The sequence below is a fragment of the Carassius gibelio genome, chromosome B8 (genome assembly GCF_023724105.1).
Source record: "Carassius gibelio isolate Cgi1373 ecotype wild population from Czech Republic chromosome B8, carGib1.2-hapl.c, whole genome shotgun sequence".
Classification (NCBI taxonomy): domain Eukaryota; kingdom Metazoa; phylum Chordata; class Actinopteri; order Cypriniformes; family Cyprinidae; genus Carassius; species Carassius gibelio.
In genome coordinates, this window is record NC_068403.1 from 26,009,588 (window position 1) to 26,023,369 (window position 13,782).

Here is a 13,782-nt window from a genome sequence, read left to right on the forward strand (position 1 = left end):
GTCCTGTCCCAGGAGATAGAGAGGGAGGAACGGCCGGTGCTGTACATTAGCCGGAAGCTCTCGAAGAGAGAGGCTAAGTACAGCACCATCGAGAAAGAGTGCCTTGCCATCAGATGGGCCGTCCTCACCCTCCGCTATTATCTCCTGGGATGAGAGTTCACCCTCTGTTCGGACCACGCTCCGCTACAGTGGCTCCACTGCATGAAGGATACCAACGCACGGATCACTCGTTGGTATCTAGCTCTTCAGCCTTTTAAGTTCAAGGTGATCCACAGGCCGGGTGTTCAGATGGCAGTGGCCGACTTCCTCTCCAGAAATGGGGGGGGGGGGGGGCTATGGGGGTATGTGGCTGGGGGGGCGTGGTTTAGCGAAGTCTGCAGCGGGAGAGAGAATCAGGAGACGAGCGGTAAGTGAGTGGTTTGGGAAAAAATTATCATCACCTGTTTCTTGTTCTAGTAATTGGCGTGGAGAGAGTATAAAACGCCAGGAGAGACGGAAGCAAGCGAGAGAGAGACAGACTGCTGACGCGAGCCGGAAACAGAAACCGGAAAGAGTGAAACAGAAGTAGTATAGAAGTGTCAGAATAAGAGTCACCGTTTGGGTGTTTGTACTTTTTAGTTCTTTTTGTTTACAATAAATCTGTCAGCAGTCCAGCCGACCCCTTTGTCCTCTTCCTTCCATCCCACGAACTTTGCTACACCTTTGTTGAAATGATTTCATGCAATGATGTTCTCCACAGCAAAATGTTTTGGAGGTCAAGGGGGTTGAATAATTTTGATTGCAACTGTAGGTGTACGCGGATACATAAGTGGAGAGATGCCCAAGATAAAAGGCCCTTTTACAAACTCAAGAAAGGGCATGAAGCAACTGCGCGAAGCCCTCACCATATAGGATTTTTAGAAAGAACGCAGAGCACTAGCATGCCACTGGCCTCGCTCAGCTCCCATGGGTCTCGGGGCCACATCACTCTTTACAGTGATCACTTTTTTCATGCCCGCATTCTCCATCAATTTAGTGTGGAGATGGATCATACAGACAACAGAAGTGCAATAAATTCCTCTGGGGGTTCTTTATTGAGTGCAAAGAGCATGGTGTAAGGTTCTACATACACAAAAAAACAGAACACAGGACAGTGCTGGCATGTTTCAGTGCAGAAGATCCTGTTCGTGCAGTAAAGTGTCCGTAAGAGTGATGTTCTGATCATCATAAGCTTAATATTGTAATATAATAATATTGTATTACCATTAAAGGTCCCGTTTTACGCACTTTTTTGAAGCTTTGATTGTGTTTACAGTGTGCAATATAACATGTGTTCATGTTTCGCGTGTAAAAAAATAGTATTTTTCACACAATTTACCTATCTGTATACCGCTGTTCTCACTGTCATAAAAACGGGCTGATGTCTTCCTTGTTCTATAAAGTCACTCCTTCAGAAATACATAACGAGTTCTGATTGGGCCAGCGGTTCCTGTGTTGTGATTCGACAGCAGCTTACAGCATGCTTCACACTACATTCACATATGCACACATAGGATTCATACATGCACACACATAATTCATAAATACACACACAGGATACACAAATGCACACAAAATTCACAAATGCACACACAAAATTTAAAAAGCACAGAAGATTCACAAATGCATACAAAATTCAGAAATGCACACACAATTCAGAAATGCAAACAACTTTTACAAATGCACTCAAGATTCACAAATGCACAGGACAAGATTCAGAAATGTATTTGTGATGCACACACACATATATCTTGATTTACAAGAGAGCCGGAGAGTCACTTTCCTCTCGCAGCGGACTCACTTTCCTCATCGAACGATTCACTTTCCTCACGAGTCACTCAGCGAACGACTCACTTTCCTCATGCAGCGAACGACTCACTTTCCTCACGCAGCGAACGATTCACTTTCCTCATGCAGTGAATGACTCATTTTCCTCACGCAGCGAGCGACTCACTTTCCTCAGCGAACAATTCACTTTCCTCACGCAGCGAACGACTCACTTTCCTCAGCGAACGATTCAATTTCGAAGTTGAGCGAGCGATTCACTTTCCTCACGAAGCGATCAACTCAATTTCCTCAGCTAACGACTCACTTTCCTCAAGCAGCCAGCGACTCACTTTGCGCAGCCAGAGAGTCACTTTCCTCTTGCAGCGGACCACTGACTCTCTCTTCATGTAGGGACCGAATATTATAATTAAAGTGACTTCTATATTGCATCCAAAAGAATATTTAGATATATTTAAATATTCAAGAAGGTGTACATTTTTTTTTACTTTCATTAAAATATTTTAATAAAATGAAATAATTGCCTACTGCAAATTTATGAATCCATGGTTAACTTTTTTCTGCAGTCACTGGCCTATATGTATTGAGACATTTTTAAATTTATATATTGTAAAAAATAAAATAAAAAAATAAACCTGAATTGTAATCTAAACATTTGTATTTTCATACAATTTCATAAATAAGTAGGCTATAATATGCCGCACCACACATGAACGCGTTCATGTGATTGGCTTATAAGTAATCAATCCCCCACGTGGAGTGCGTTCTTGTGATTGGCTAAAAGAAGGGAGATATCTGATTGGTTGCTGATCATTCCCTGTTTAAAAAAAGCATTTGTGTGTCGAGCCAAGTCAGGGGAGTCTCAAAATTCACACACAAATGCAGTGAAGTTCACAGACCGCAAGCAGTTTGTAAATAAAGATATATGTGTGTGTGCATCAGAAATACATTTCTGAATCTTGTCCTGTGCATTTATGAATCTTGAGTGCATTTGTAAATGTTGTTTGCATTTCTGAATTGTATGTGTATTTCTGAATTTTGTGTGCATTTCTGAATTTTGTATGCATTTGTGAAACTTCTTAGCTTTTGAATCTTGTGTGTGCATATGTGAATGTAGTGTGTGCATTTATCTTTATTGAGACTCTTTTGGCTCCATATTTTGGGGACTGAAAAATGCATACTTTTGAGAACGGGTTTCAAAGTACAAGTTTTTGAAAATGCCAAATACCCAATACAGTAATCTTTGAAAACGGTGACATCATGTGCATGCGTTGTATGTGTTAGGTATGTAGACATGCGCAATAAGTGTCGATTTTAAAGGCAAGTACAAACAAACATAAACAACAATGGCGGAGTACATGGTACTGTTGTTGCTGCTCAAGAGTTTGCTAATGCCTCTTCAGCAAAGTGTGGATTAACTTCACCAATATTACAACCAACAGCAGAGACACATTATATATATCAATACTTAACTACAGGTACTGTTTACTAATAAAGATAAAGTTGACAGTGCCAACTACTGGCCTGACATACGTAATACAGCGTTTTTGGACATTTTATGTCACCTTTATTTATATAGCACTTTAAACTAAATACATTGCGTCAAAGCAACTGAAAAACATTCATTTGGAAAACAGTGTGTCAATAATGCAAAATGATAGTTAAAGCTGCAGTAGGTAACTTTTGTAAATATATATTTTTTACGTATTTGTTAAACCTGTCATTATGTCCTGACAGTAGAATATGAGACAGATAATCTGTGAAAAAAATCAAGCTCCTCTGGCTCCTCCCAGTGGTCCTATTGCCATTTGCAGTTACGGACCGCTCCCGGTAAGAAATCAACCAATCAGAGCTGCGGTCCGTAACTTTGTTTGTGTTAAAAATGTAGAAAAATGTATATAAAAATTGAGTACACCTTGAATCCATTGTCCAAACCGTGTTTTTAGCTAGTCCTGAATCACTAGGGTGCACCTATAATAAGTGTTTATATTCGGACTATTTTAGATTGCTTTGGGGGTACACGCGGCGGAGTAACCCAGTACCTTTGTGATTCTTCATAGACATAAACAGAGAGAAGTAGTTCCAGCTACGATGTTCTTCCGCAAGACGCAAGCATTTCTGTTTATTAACCGCTAGAGCGTCAAAAGTACCGCAGCTTTAAAGGCAATTCATCATTGAATTCAGTTATGTCATTGTTCAGTTAAATAGTGTATGTGCATTTATTTGCAATCAAGTCAACGATATCGCTGTAGATAAACTGACCCCAACTAAGCAAGCCAGAGGCGACAGCGGCAAGGAACTGAAACTCCATCGGTGACAGAATGGAGAATAAAACCTTGGGAGAAACCAGGCTCAGTTGGGGGGCCAGTTCTCCTCTGACCAGACGAAACCAGTAGTTCAATTCCAGACTGCAGCAAAGTCAGACTGTGCAGAAGAATCATCTGTTTCCTGTGGTCTTGTCCTGGTGGTTATCTGAGACAAGGTCTTTACTGGAGATCTGTATCTGGGACTCTAGTTGTCCTGGTATCCGCTGTCTTTCAGGGCAATAGTGGTCCTTTCTAGGTGCTGATCCACCATCTGGTCTGGATACTTACTGGATCCAGGTGACTGCAGTGACCCTCTGATCTGGACACAGACTGGATCTGGTGGCCACGGTGACCTCGGAACAAGAGAGAAACAGACAAATATTAGCGTAGATGCCATTCTTCTAATGATGTAGCAAGTACATAGGGTGTTATGTGAAGTGTTTCCGGTTCCGGCTTACCTAATTAATGCAGCCTAAAAATCCTTTAACGGATTTGGATATTAAAAGCATATCAGTATGTTATATGTATGCCAGGTTAAAGAGATGGGTCTTTAATCTAGATTTAAACTGCAAGAGTGTGTGCCTCCCGAACAATGTTAGGTAGGTTAGGAAAAGGATCTGCCGCTCGCAGTTGATTTTGATATTCTAGGTATTACCAAATTGCCTGAGTTTTGAGAACGTAGCGGACGTAGAGGAGTATAATGTAAAAGGAGCTTATTCAAATACTGAGGTGCTAAACCATTCAGGGCTTTATAAGTAATAAGCAATATTTTAAAATCTATACAATGTTTGATAGGGAGCCAGTGCAGCGATGACAGGACCGGGCTAATATGGTCATACTTCTTGGTTCTAGTAAGAACTCTGGCTGCTGCATTTTTGACTAGCTGTAGTTTGTTTACTGAGCATGCAGAACAACCACCCAATAAAGCATTACAATAATCTAACCTTGAGGTCATAAATGCATGGACTAACATTTCTGCATTTGACATTGAGAGCATTGGCCACAATTTAGATATATTTTTGAGATCGAAAATGCAGTTTTACAAATGCTAGAAACGTGGCTTTCTAAGGAAAGATTGCGATCAAATAGCACACCTAGGTTCCTAACTGATGACGAAGAATTGACAGAGCAACCATCAAGTCTTAGGCAGTGTTCTAGGTTATTACAAGCAGAGTTTTTAGGTCCTATAATTAACTCCTCTGTTTTTTCAGAATTTAGCAGTAAGAAATTACTCGTCATCCAGATTTTTATATCGACTATGCATTCCATTAGTTTTTCAAATTGGTGTGTTTCACCAGGCCGCGAAGAAATATAGAGCTGAGTATCATCAGCATAACAGTGAAAGCTAACACCATGTTTCCTGATGATATCTCCCAAGGGTAACCTATAAAGCGTGAAGAGTAGCGGGCCTATTACTGAGCCTTGAGGTACTCCATACAGCACTTATGATCGATATGATACATCTTCATTCATTGCTACGAACTGATGGCGGTCATATAAGTACGATTTAAACCATGCTAATGCACTTCCACTGATGCCAACAAAGTGTTCAAGTCTATGCAAAAGAATGTTGTGGTCAATTGTGTCAAACGCAGCACTAAGATCCAATAAAACTAATAGAGAGATACACCCAGGATCAGATGATAAGAGCAGATCATTTGTACCTCTAAGGAGAGAAGTCTCAGTACTATGATACGGTCTAAATCCTGACTGGAAATCCTCACATATACCATTTTTTCTCTAAGAAGGACAGAAAAGGGAGATTCGAGATTGGTCTATAATTAACTTGTTCTTTGGGGTCAAGTTGTGGTTTTTGATGAGAGGCTTAATAACAATTATGTGTAAACATGAATTGTTTTGAAAACATTGTCATTTATATGTTACTTAATTACTTCAGACTTACGTTGAAGCTTGTGTTCTGCAAGTGAATGAATCAAGGGGATTGTGCCATCCCAAAGAAGCACAAAGTCACTTTTAGGGACTTCCTGGTGGAATGACCTCCCCAACTAAATCCGAGTCCTTAGCCATCTTCAAAAATCGGTTTAAAACGCATCTGTTCTATCTTTATTTGACCCTCTAACTTTAGCACTCACTATTCTAAATCTGTTCTTAAAAAATCATCTTTTTCTATTCTTTTTATTTATTATATTATTTAAAAGCCCTTACGTGTACTGCATTTAAGCTAACTGAGACTTGTTATAGGACTTGTGTATCATTGCTCTTTTGTTGATTTTGTTTGCTTCCATTGCCCTCATTTGTAAGTCACTTTGGATAAAAGCATCTGCTGAACGACTAAATGCAAATGTAAATATCTGAAACCTTTTAAAAACTCGAGGGAAAAACTTTTCAATTTTTGACTACATAATTTGCTGGCAGTGCCAGAGATAGGGCATTTGCAGTGAGGGCTCTAAAACCATTGAATAGTTTCCAGTATATATTAGATCATCTGAATGAGTGTCTGTTTTTAAATGTTGCGTGAAAACATTCCTGTATAGATTTGCTCTTAATATTTTATGATGTTTAATGTATTTTTGGGTTTGATCTTTTTTGCTTTATCTTATATTGTGTATAGCACTTCATAAATGTATCTTTTATGATTGTGTTATTATATTGTATAAACCACTTTGTGTGTTGTAGCTTTAAAAGTGCTATATAAATAAAATGTTGCTTACTTTTTTACTTACTAAATGCTGTGCAGCTGATGAGACAGCAATGATCAGCACTTTGAGTATTATTAAACTGGCGGCAAATGTTCTTACCAATTATTTATAAATAGAGGCCATTTTTTATACTATTTAAGAAAACACACTGCTATTGACACAGTCAGAAAGTTTATTCACATGCTTTACATTTTTACATTTGCTTAACCTACAACCTCATATTTGAATTAGCTCAAATGCTTTTGCATACGTGACAATAATTTAGATTAGTCACTCAGCAATTGTCACATTATATATAATAGATGTTAGATCGGCACATAATATTTTCCACAATGCAATCTAACACATTGTACGTTTTGCAGCTGCAGTGGCAAAGGTGTACATTTATAACGTTTGGAAATGTGGAAAGACTGCAGACTGAAGGTAAAAGGGCCAACAAGTGCTAAGCATCTCTCTGGGAACTCCTTCAAGACTGTTGGAAGACAATTTCAGGTGACTACCTCTTGAAGCTCATCAAGAGAATACCAAGAGTGTGCAAAGCAGTAATCAAAGCAAAAGGTGGCTACTTTGAAGAACCTAGAATATGACATATTTTCAGTTGTTTCACACTTTTTTATTATGTATATAATTCCATATATAATTCCACATTTGTTAATTCATAGTTTTGATGCCTTCAGTGTGAATCTACAATTTTCATAGTCATGAAAATAAAGAAAACTCTTTGAATGAGAAGGTGTGAAGGTGTGTTTAAACATAATTTACACATTTCTATAAACTAAGACCAGTGCCCTCAAACAATTAACACAGCCTAAAAGCTGAACACATTATAATATCCATAAACTGACTGTGAATTACAAAATACCAATTACATAAACATACTTAAACACAACAAATTATTAGATCCTGCTTTCCCAACTGTTGTTGTGAAGCTAAAATAAAGCTTTTTTTTTTTTTCAAATGTAATCAAATTGATATCTGCTGAATGTGTTAGTAATTAGAAGAAAAAAAAAAACGTTTTACCTTCTTTTGGAAAAATGTATACAACTGTAAAGATAAATGTTCAGATTGTGTTAGGTTCAACAACAATTGACTTACAGAACCTTTGTTGTCGATGGTAAAAGTAATTTCTGGAAGTTTATCATATGTGGCCACCATCTCAAACTATGGATGATTCACATCGGTGTGCCAGAACACATCTGCATAACTGATAGTTGGATCATAATTATCATTGTATTGCACTTGACGGCTATTGAGTGCAAAATTCAACTTCTTTATTTCTTCCAGAAGCTTTTTTGTGTTCAAATAAATAGGGACGAATAATTTGTAATAATGAAATTTATACATGAAATGATTGTAAAAATAAAATAATATTACCAGTAACACAATGTTTAATATGCAATTTATAAAATAAACATTATTTATTTAATTAAAACATTTTAACTTCAATAATGAAATTAAAATAATTCAACTTTTTTTATAGATTCATATTTATTCATGAACAATGTATGGTTTGGCTATTGTGTAATGTGGTCACAATGTGAGGTCACTGCACACTTACTGTGCGCTCATACTGTGGTCAGTGTGAGGTCACAACACACCCACTGTGCACTCATACTGTGGTCACAACATGATGTCACTGCACACTCACTGTGTGCTCATACTGTGGTCAACGTATATATATATATATATATATATATATATATATATATATATATATATATATATATATATATATGGTCGCCGTGATTGCCAAGAAAGACATGATCCTGGATCAACATTATTGTTCAAAAATACACTTAACTCAATCCCTACCCCTAAACCTAACCCTACCCATAATTTATTCCTAAAATCAGTGTGAAATGATAGTTGATTAACAAGGGTGTAGAAGCACCTAACCCCGATCGTAAGCCTAAAACAGATATTTCCTGAAAAGTCATATCTCAGTTCTGATTGGTTGATTGGCAGGATCAACAAGGATGTTGATCATCCGGGAACATGTTGTATTTGGTGAATTCACACTGGCCATATACACACACACACACACACACAGTTTATACACTGCAACGGTATTTAAAAAAATTTTAAGTGTTAAATTAAGTCTACGGGGCAGGGGAGGGGCATATTGGCAAATAAACAAAATATTTAACAGAAGTTATCTCAGATTAAACAAATGGTTTACACGGCAATAGTGCTTGGATGCTGCACAGGTGTCAGGAGGTATGGGCGAAGAGGATATCCTCTGTCTCCCAGCAGCCAACTATTACCAAAGCCATGCACCCTCTTCAGCCAACTGGCAAACTGCAGAATTTGCAGTTTGCATTAATATACACTGCCTGACTTCTGCATTGCCTTCTGTGCCAGAGGACTCCGACGGAAGTGAATCAGGGGAAGAGAGTAATAGACAAGGACCCTTTGGTGATTTTGAAGGCCCAGGCTGGAGAAGGCCTGATGTGAAGGGCCAGACTGGAGAGGGCCTGATGTTGGAGGCCTGAACTTTGAAGGCAAAAGCCTGGTTAATGCACATGCATCTATACCTCCAATGATCCCTTCCAATGCTTCAGGCTCCGGGATGGCCAAAACTTTCTCTTCCTCTGTAGTGCCTCTTCCAGCCTTGTTTGCTTCCCCCTTACTTGCCGCAGCCGTCCGTTTTGTCACACTTGCAAAGTCCCTCCACTTATTCCTGACTTTTCCTGAACTTTTTTCATACCCACAGCCAGCAACATTTATTTTTTGAGTGATTTCTGCCCAATTTTTCTTTTTGTCAGCATTTGTAATGCTGTTTTTCAGCTTCGAAAATAGATGGATTTTATTATCTTCCTCCTCCTTCAAAAGAACTGCCATTTCATGCTTTGAAAATTGGGGTTTTCGTGTCATTTTCATTAACACATGGCTGAATGGCAAGGGGACTTATATAAGAACAATTATTGAGCAAAATAAGCAACAGATGTCCACAACAGTACATCACAGTTTTTTTTTTTTTTTTAAATCATCTTTTTTCAATTGTGCTTAAATAGCCTATCAATATTAAATAAGAAATAGTATTTATATGAAATTGTGAAATTATAGACACTGGGATAAGAAAAGAGCACATTTTAACTGTGTGTGTATGTATACAGGGTATATACAGAACTTTTTAATACCTTCAAAATATTTTTTAAAACCAGCGCGACTTCAAGCTGCAACTGTAGTGGAGTAAATTAAATATCTTTCCAAATGGAATAACATCTTGCATCACTATGTAACGAGGTCATTATAACTTAACATCAACACTGGACTCAAGAACTGCCCACAGAGACAAGAATAGAAATAAAGACAGAAGAGGAAGGAGACATCTTCTTCACAGATCATTAGTCAGTAAGTTTGATGTGTGAGCGATCTAAAAAAGACGTGGCCATGAAGTAAGCACAGGTGTAATTAAAATAAATTAAGCTGATACGTTTAAGTAAAGCAAAGGGATTAACCAAGATCTCACAGTGGGCCTTTGTCTAAAGTTTTGGACAAAGCTTTGCAAAAAAACATGACTTAGCAAGGCTCATTGCTTTATTAAACAACCTTGGCCTCTAATTATAGCAATATTAACCTAAATTAAAACATGAGCCAAGTGTTGGGCTACATTTGACAGTGATAGATATGTCAGGACTGTTTTGTCAAAGTTAGATCATTGGTTCTCCAGCTGTGGCTCGCTATTGGCAGTATTCAGGATACAATTAAACATACAATAAAATAATTTAAACAAAATCCCTATAATTTATGTTTGGCTTTATCAGAGCCATGCTAAACCCTCAGATTAAGCATTACAGTATGTCTATAACACTATGCACATCACAAGCCATGTCAATGTTAGTCACAATGGTGGTGCTTGGAAAGCCTAATATTTTCTGAGGGGGTACTTTGTGAAAAGTTTAAGAACCACTGAACTAGATATTTAGTCTATTTGAGAGGTGGAGCAGGACCCCATGGCCTGCCTGCTTGTGGCCTAGACTGGAGCTATTAACCATGAATTTGCATATTTAACAGGTAAGTTTGGGTAAGTTAGTCTACTCCAACCTCCATGTAATTAAATAAAATCTCAAATGTTATAGCTACTATTACTGAAAAGCAAATGTAGGCTAAATAATAAAATCATCACAAATTAGTGAAAATGTTAGAATACAAACAACTATGTAAGCATATAGGTCTACCAAACAGGGCTTCCAGGATTTCCCATTGTTTTTTTTGTTTTTGTGATCAAAATTGCTGATTTTGCTGCAGCTTTTCTTTTTTTTCTTCTTTTTTTTTGCAGTGAAAATATACCACAGAGAACATTCTTCTAACACTGTTATGACTTTTCTGATTTCAAGAGCCACTGTAGGGCTCCAGGCTAACGTTTGAGGACACCAGCACTAGAGCCATTAAGATCTACAGAAAGTTGCTCCAGCACCTGACAGTAAAGCACTCACCCTAATCACACAGGTACATCTCAGAGATGTATATTTAATGTCTGCATATACAAATGCAAGATGTATTTTTAAGAGTGCTTGTTCATCTGCAGTACATCTCTAAGATGTTTCCTGGCTGGTGTCAAATAGACATTTATTAGAATGGATGTAAAACTGCTTCTGGGACCTTTATCAGATTACACAGCAGATGATTTGCAGATCTTTAGCAGAGGTCTTACAGAGGTAATAAATATATTACATCTGACAAAAAGTACTTGTAATACTGTCATTCATAATGTCTAAATATTATTTAATGAATACAAAAATATATAGGCTATTCGGGAGTGGAAATGACCTACAAGTACTTCTCTGCAGCCATCTACTAGTGGTCTTTTTTTTTTTTTTTTTTTTTATAAGCATTTGCTCTCCCACATTATAAAACTTTTCGTTTTATACATGAGGGAAACCTATTAAAGATTAACAAATATCATCACAATAAAAATAACTTTTAATTTGGTAATACTTAAAGCTTTGAAGTGCTGGCAAAAGTTGTGTGAAGCATTTAAAATCACTGGAAAAAATAATTTGAATCATTAATCATTTAAATCATAAAAAATAATTTAAAACCATGCTCATGGCACCAGTCGGCTATTAGATCGAAGAAGAAGAAGAACAACACCATGACGACAGCTCAAACCAACGTGGTTTAAATTATGGATCTGCGACACATGTACCATAGTTTCTGGAAACAAGACACATGCTACAAAGAGACTTACTATGGAAATAAACACATGGGATTGCACCTGATCTCTAAAGGGAGTGATGGAAACTTTGGGCATGTACCCAGGCCGGGGTCTCAAGATAACGTTAGAGTTGGCCAGCCTGAATTCCTGGCATACTCAATCAAATGAAAATGCCTGCAGGTCCCCGACCCTCTTCACCGAAGCTGAAGCCATCAGGAGCACAGTTTTCAATGATAGACACTTAAGCTCTACTGAGAGCAAAACCAATCCAACAGACAAATGCATTCGTAAATGTGCTTGGCCGTTAGCATCTTGAACGGAAGTCTGTGAAGAGCTCGATTCAAGGCACAATTCCAGGATTGGCTGTAACCCACCAGCAGGGTTGCAACCTCCACGGGCATGACGGGAGCATCCTTGCCCATCATTGTCGCGCAAACACCCCAAAACCTGGGGGAACGACAGGCAAATTGAATCGCGTAGCCAAGCCTGATCATTTGGATGAGCCAGTGGGATGGCCTGGAGAGCTCTAGCCTGGCTCCCAGAAACCGATCCAGTGAGGTCAAGGGAGGCCAAGTACCCACAGTGGGGCAGTGAGGTGGAACAGACAGCCCCGGCATGGGAGGCATAGCGTCCCTTAGTGGGAGCGGAGTGTGAACACTCGTCTGATTCCAAGTGGCAAAGAGTGCATGAGAAGGCAATGCGTTCTCGAGCCGGCTCTGCGTGGAAACTGCACCGAGTGGCAGTGTTGAGGCAGAAGTTGGCCGCCGAGGCAGAATGTCTTTGATGGCCTCAGACTGCTTACCAGACGAAATAGCCCTCTTACGAGAAGGGGAGCTAGAACAGGGTGTGACAGACGGGACTCTATACCTTTTAAGGTAATCAAGTCTTGATCTTAACGCAGAGATGCTCATGTCCCCGCAATGAGAAAAAAGCTCTTTCAGTGGTGCTGAAGCACCCAGGGGAACGCGGGAGCTAAATGCAGGAAGCCCAAACGAACCGTTGAATCGTGCCGTAACACCAACATCAGCTGACTCGCTTGTAAACACTCCGGTGAAAGCAGCAAGCAATGTGATTGGCTCCAAAGCAAAAACTTGAGTGCGAGTTGCTCGCACTGCTCCTTATATACACTCACAAAGGGGCGGAGCTCGCAATGCAAATTCCGCAGACCAAGGTACTTTGTGTACCTTTGGCTCATTTTGTTACCACTCTAAGGTGTTTGGGCTGTCGGGCAAGAACCCCATTCCTCAGTATCTTTCTGATGTAACTTTTCCATTCCCTCCTTCAGGGAACAAGGGTTACATATGTAACCTAGACCATCTTTTCCCATCACATCTTTCTGACGTAACATAGAACGTGACTGACTAAAAGGGAACAAAAAAATAATGCTATAATCAACACTTCCAAGATTTGTTAATCTCGACAGCTGTAATAGTAAGGGGGAAAAAAACGTAGTAAAAGTATTTGAGAGGGGTTCCACATGTAATACACATTTTGAATGCAAAGATATCAGCCAATCACAACAGCTGTCTTTTATTTTGAGTCTCACAGCAGACACGCCCCTTCAAACAGAGCATTCAATTTTAGCCAGAGGACTAAAATCAGGATATAAAAATGCCTTATATTTCTACATTTTAAATGTAAAAATCATACTAATAATAAAAGTACAACTCAGGAAATAAAAAAAAATCATTTAAAAAAAGAAAATAATCCACGTCATGTGATCTTTAATATACTTCTAAAGATAAACTTAAGATCATCTAACAGTACTGTACTCAACTGTTTTATTTCGGGACACCATGAATATGAACTAAAATGCACTTTTAAAGTACTTGCTCTGTATTTAAAAATGTAT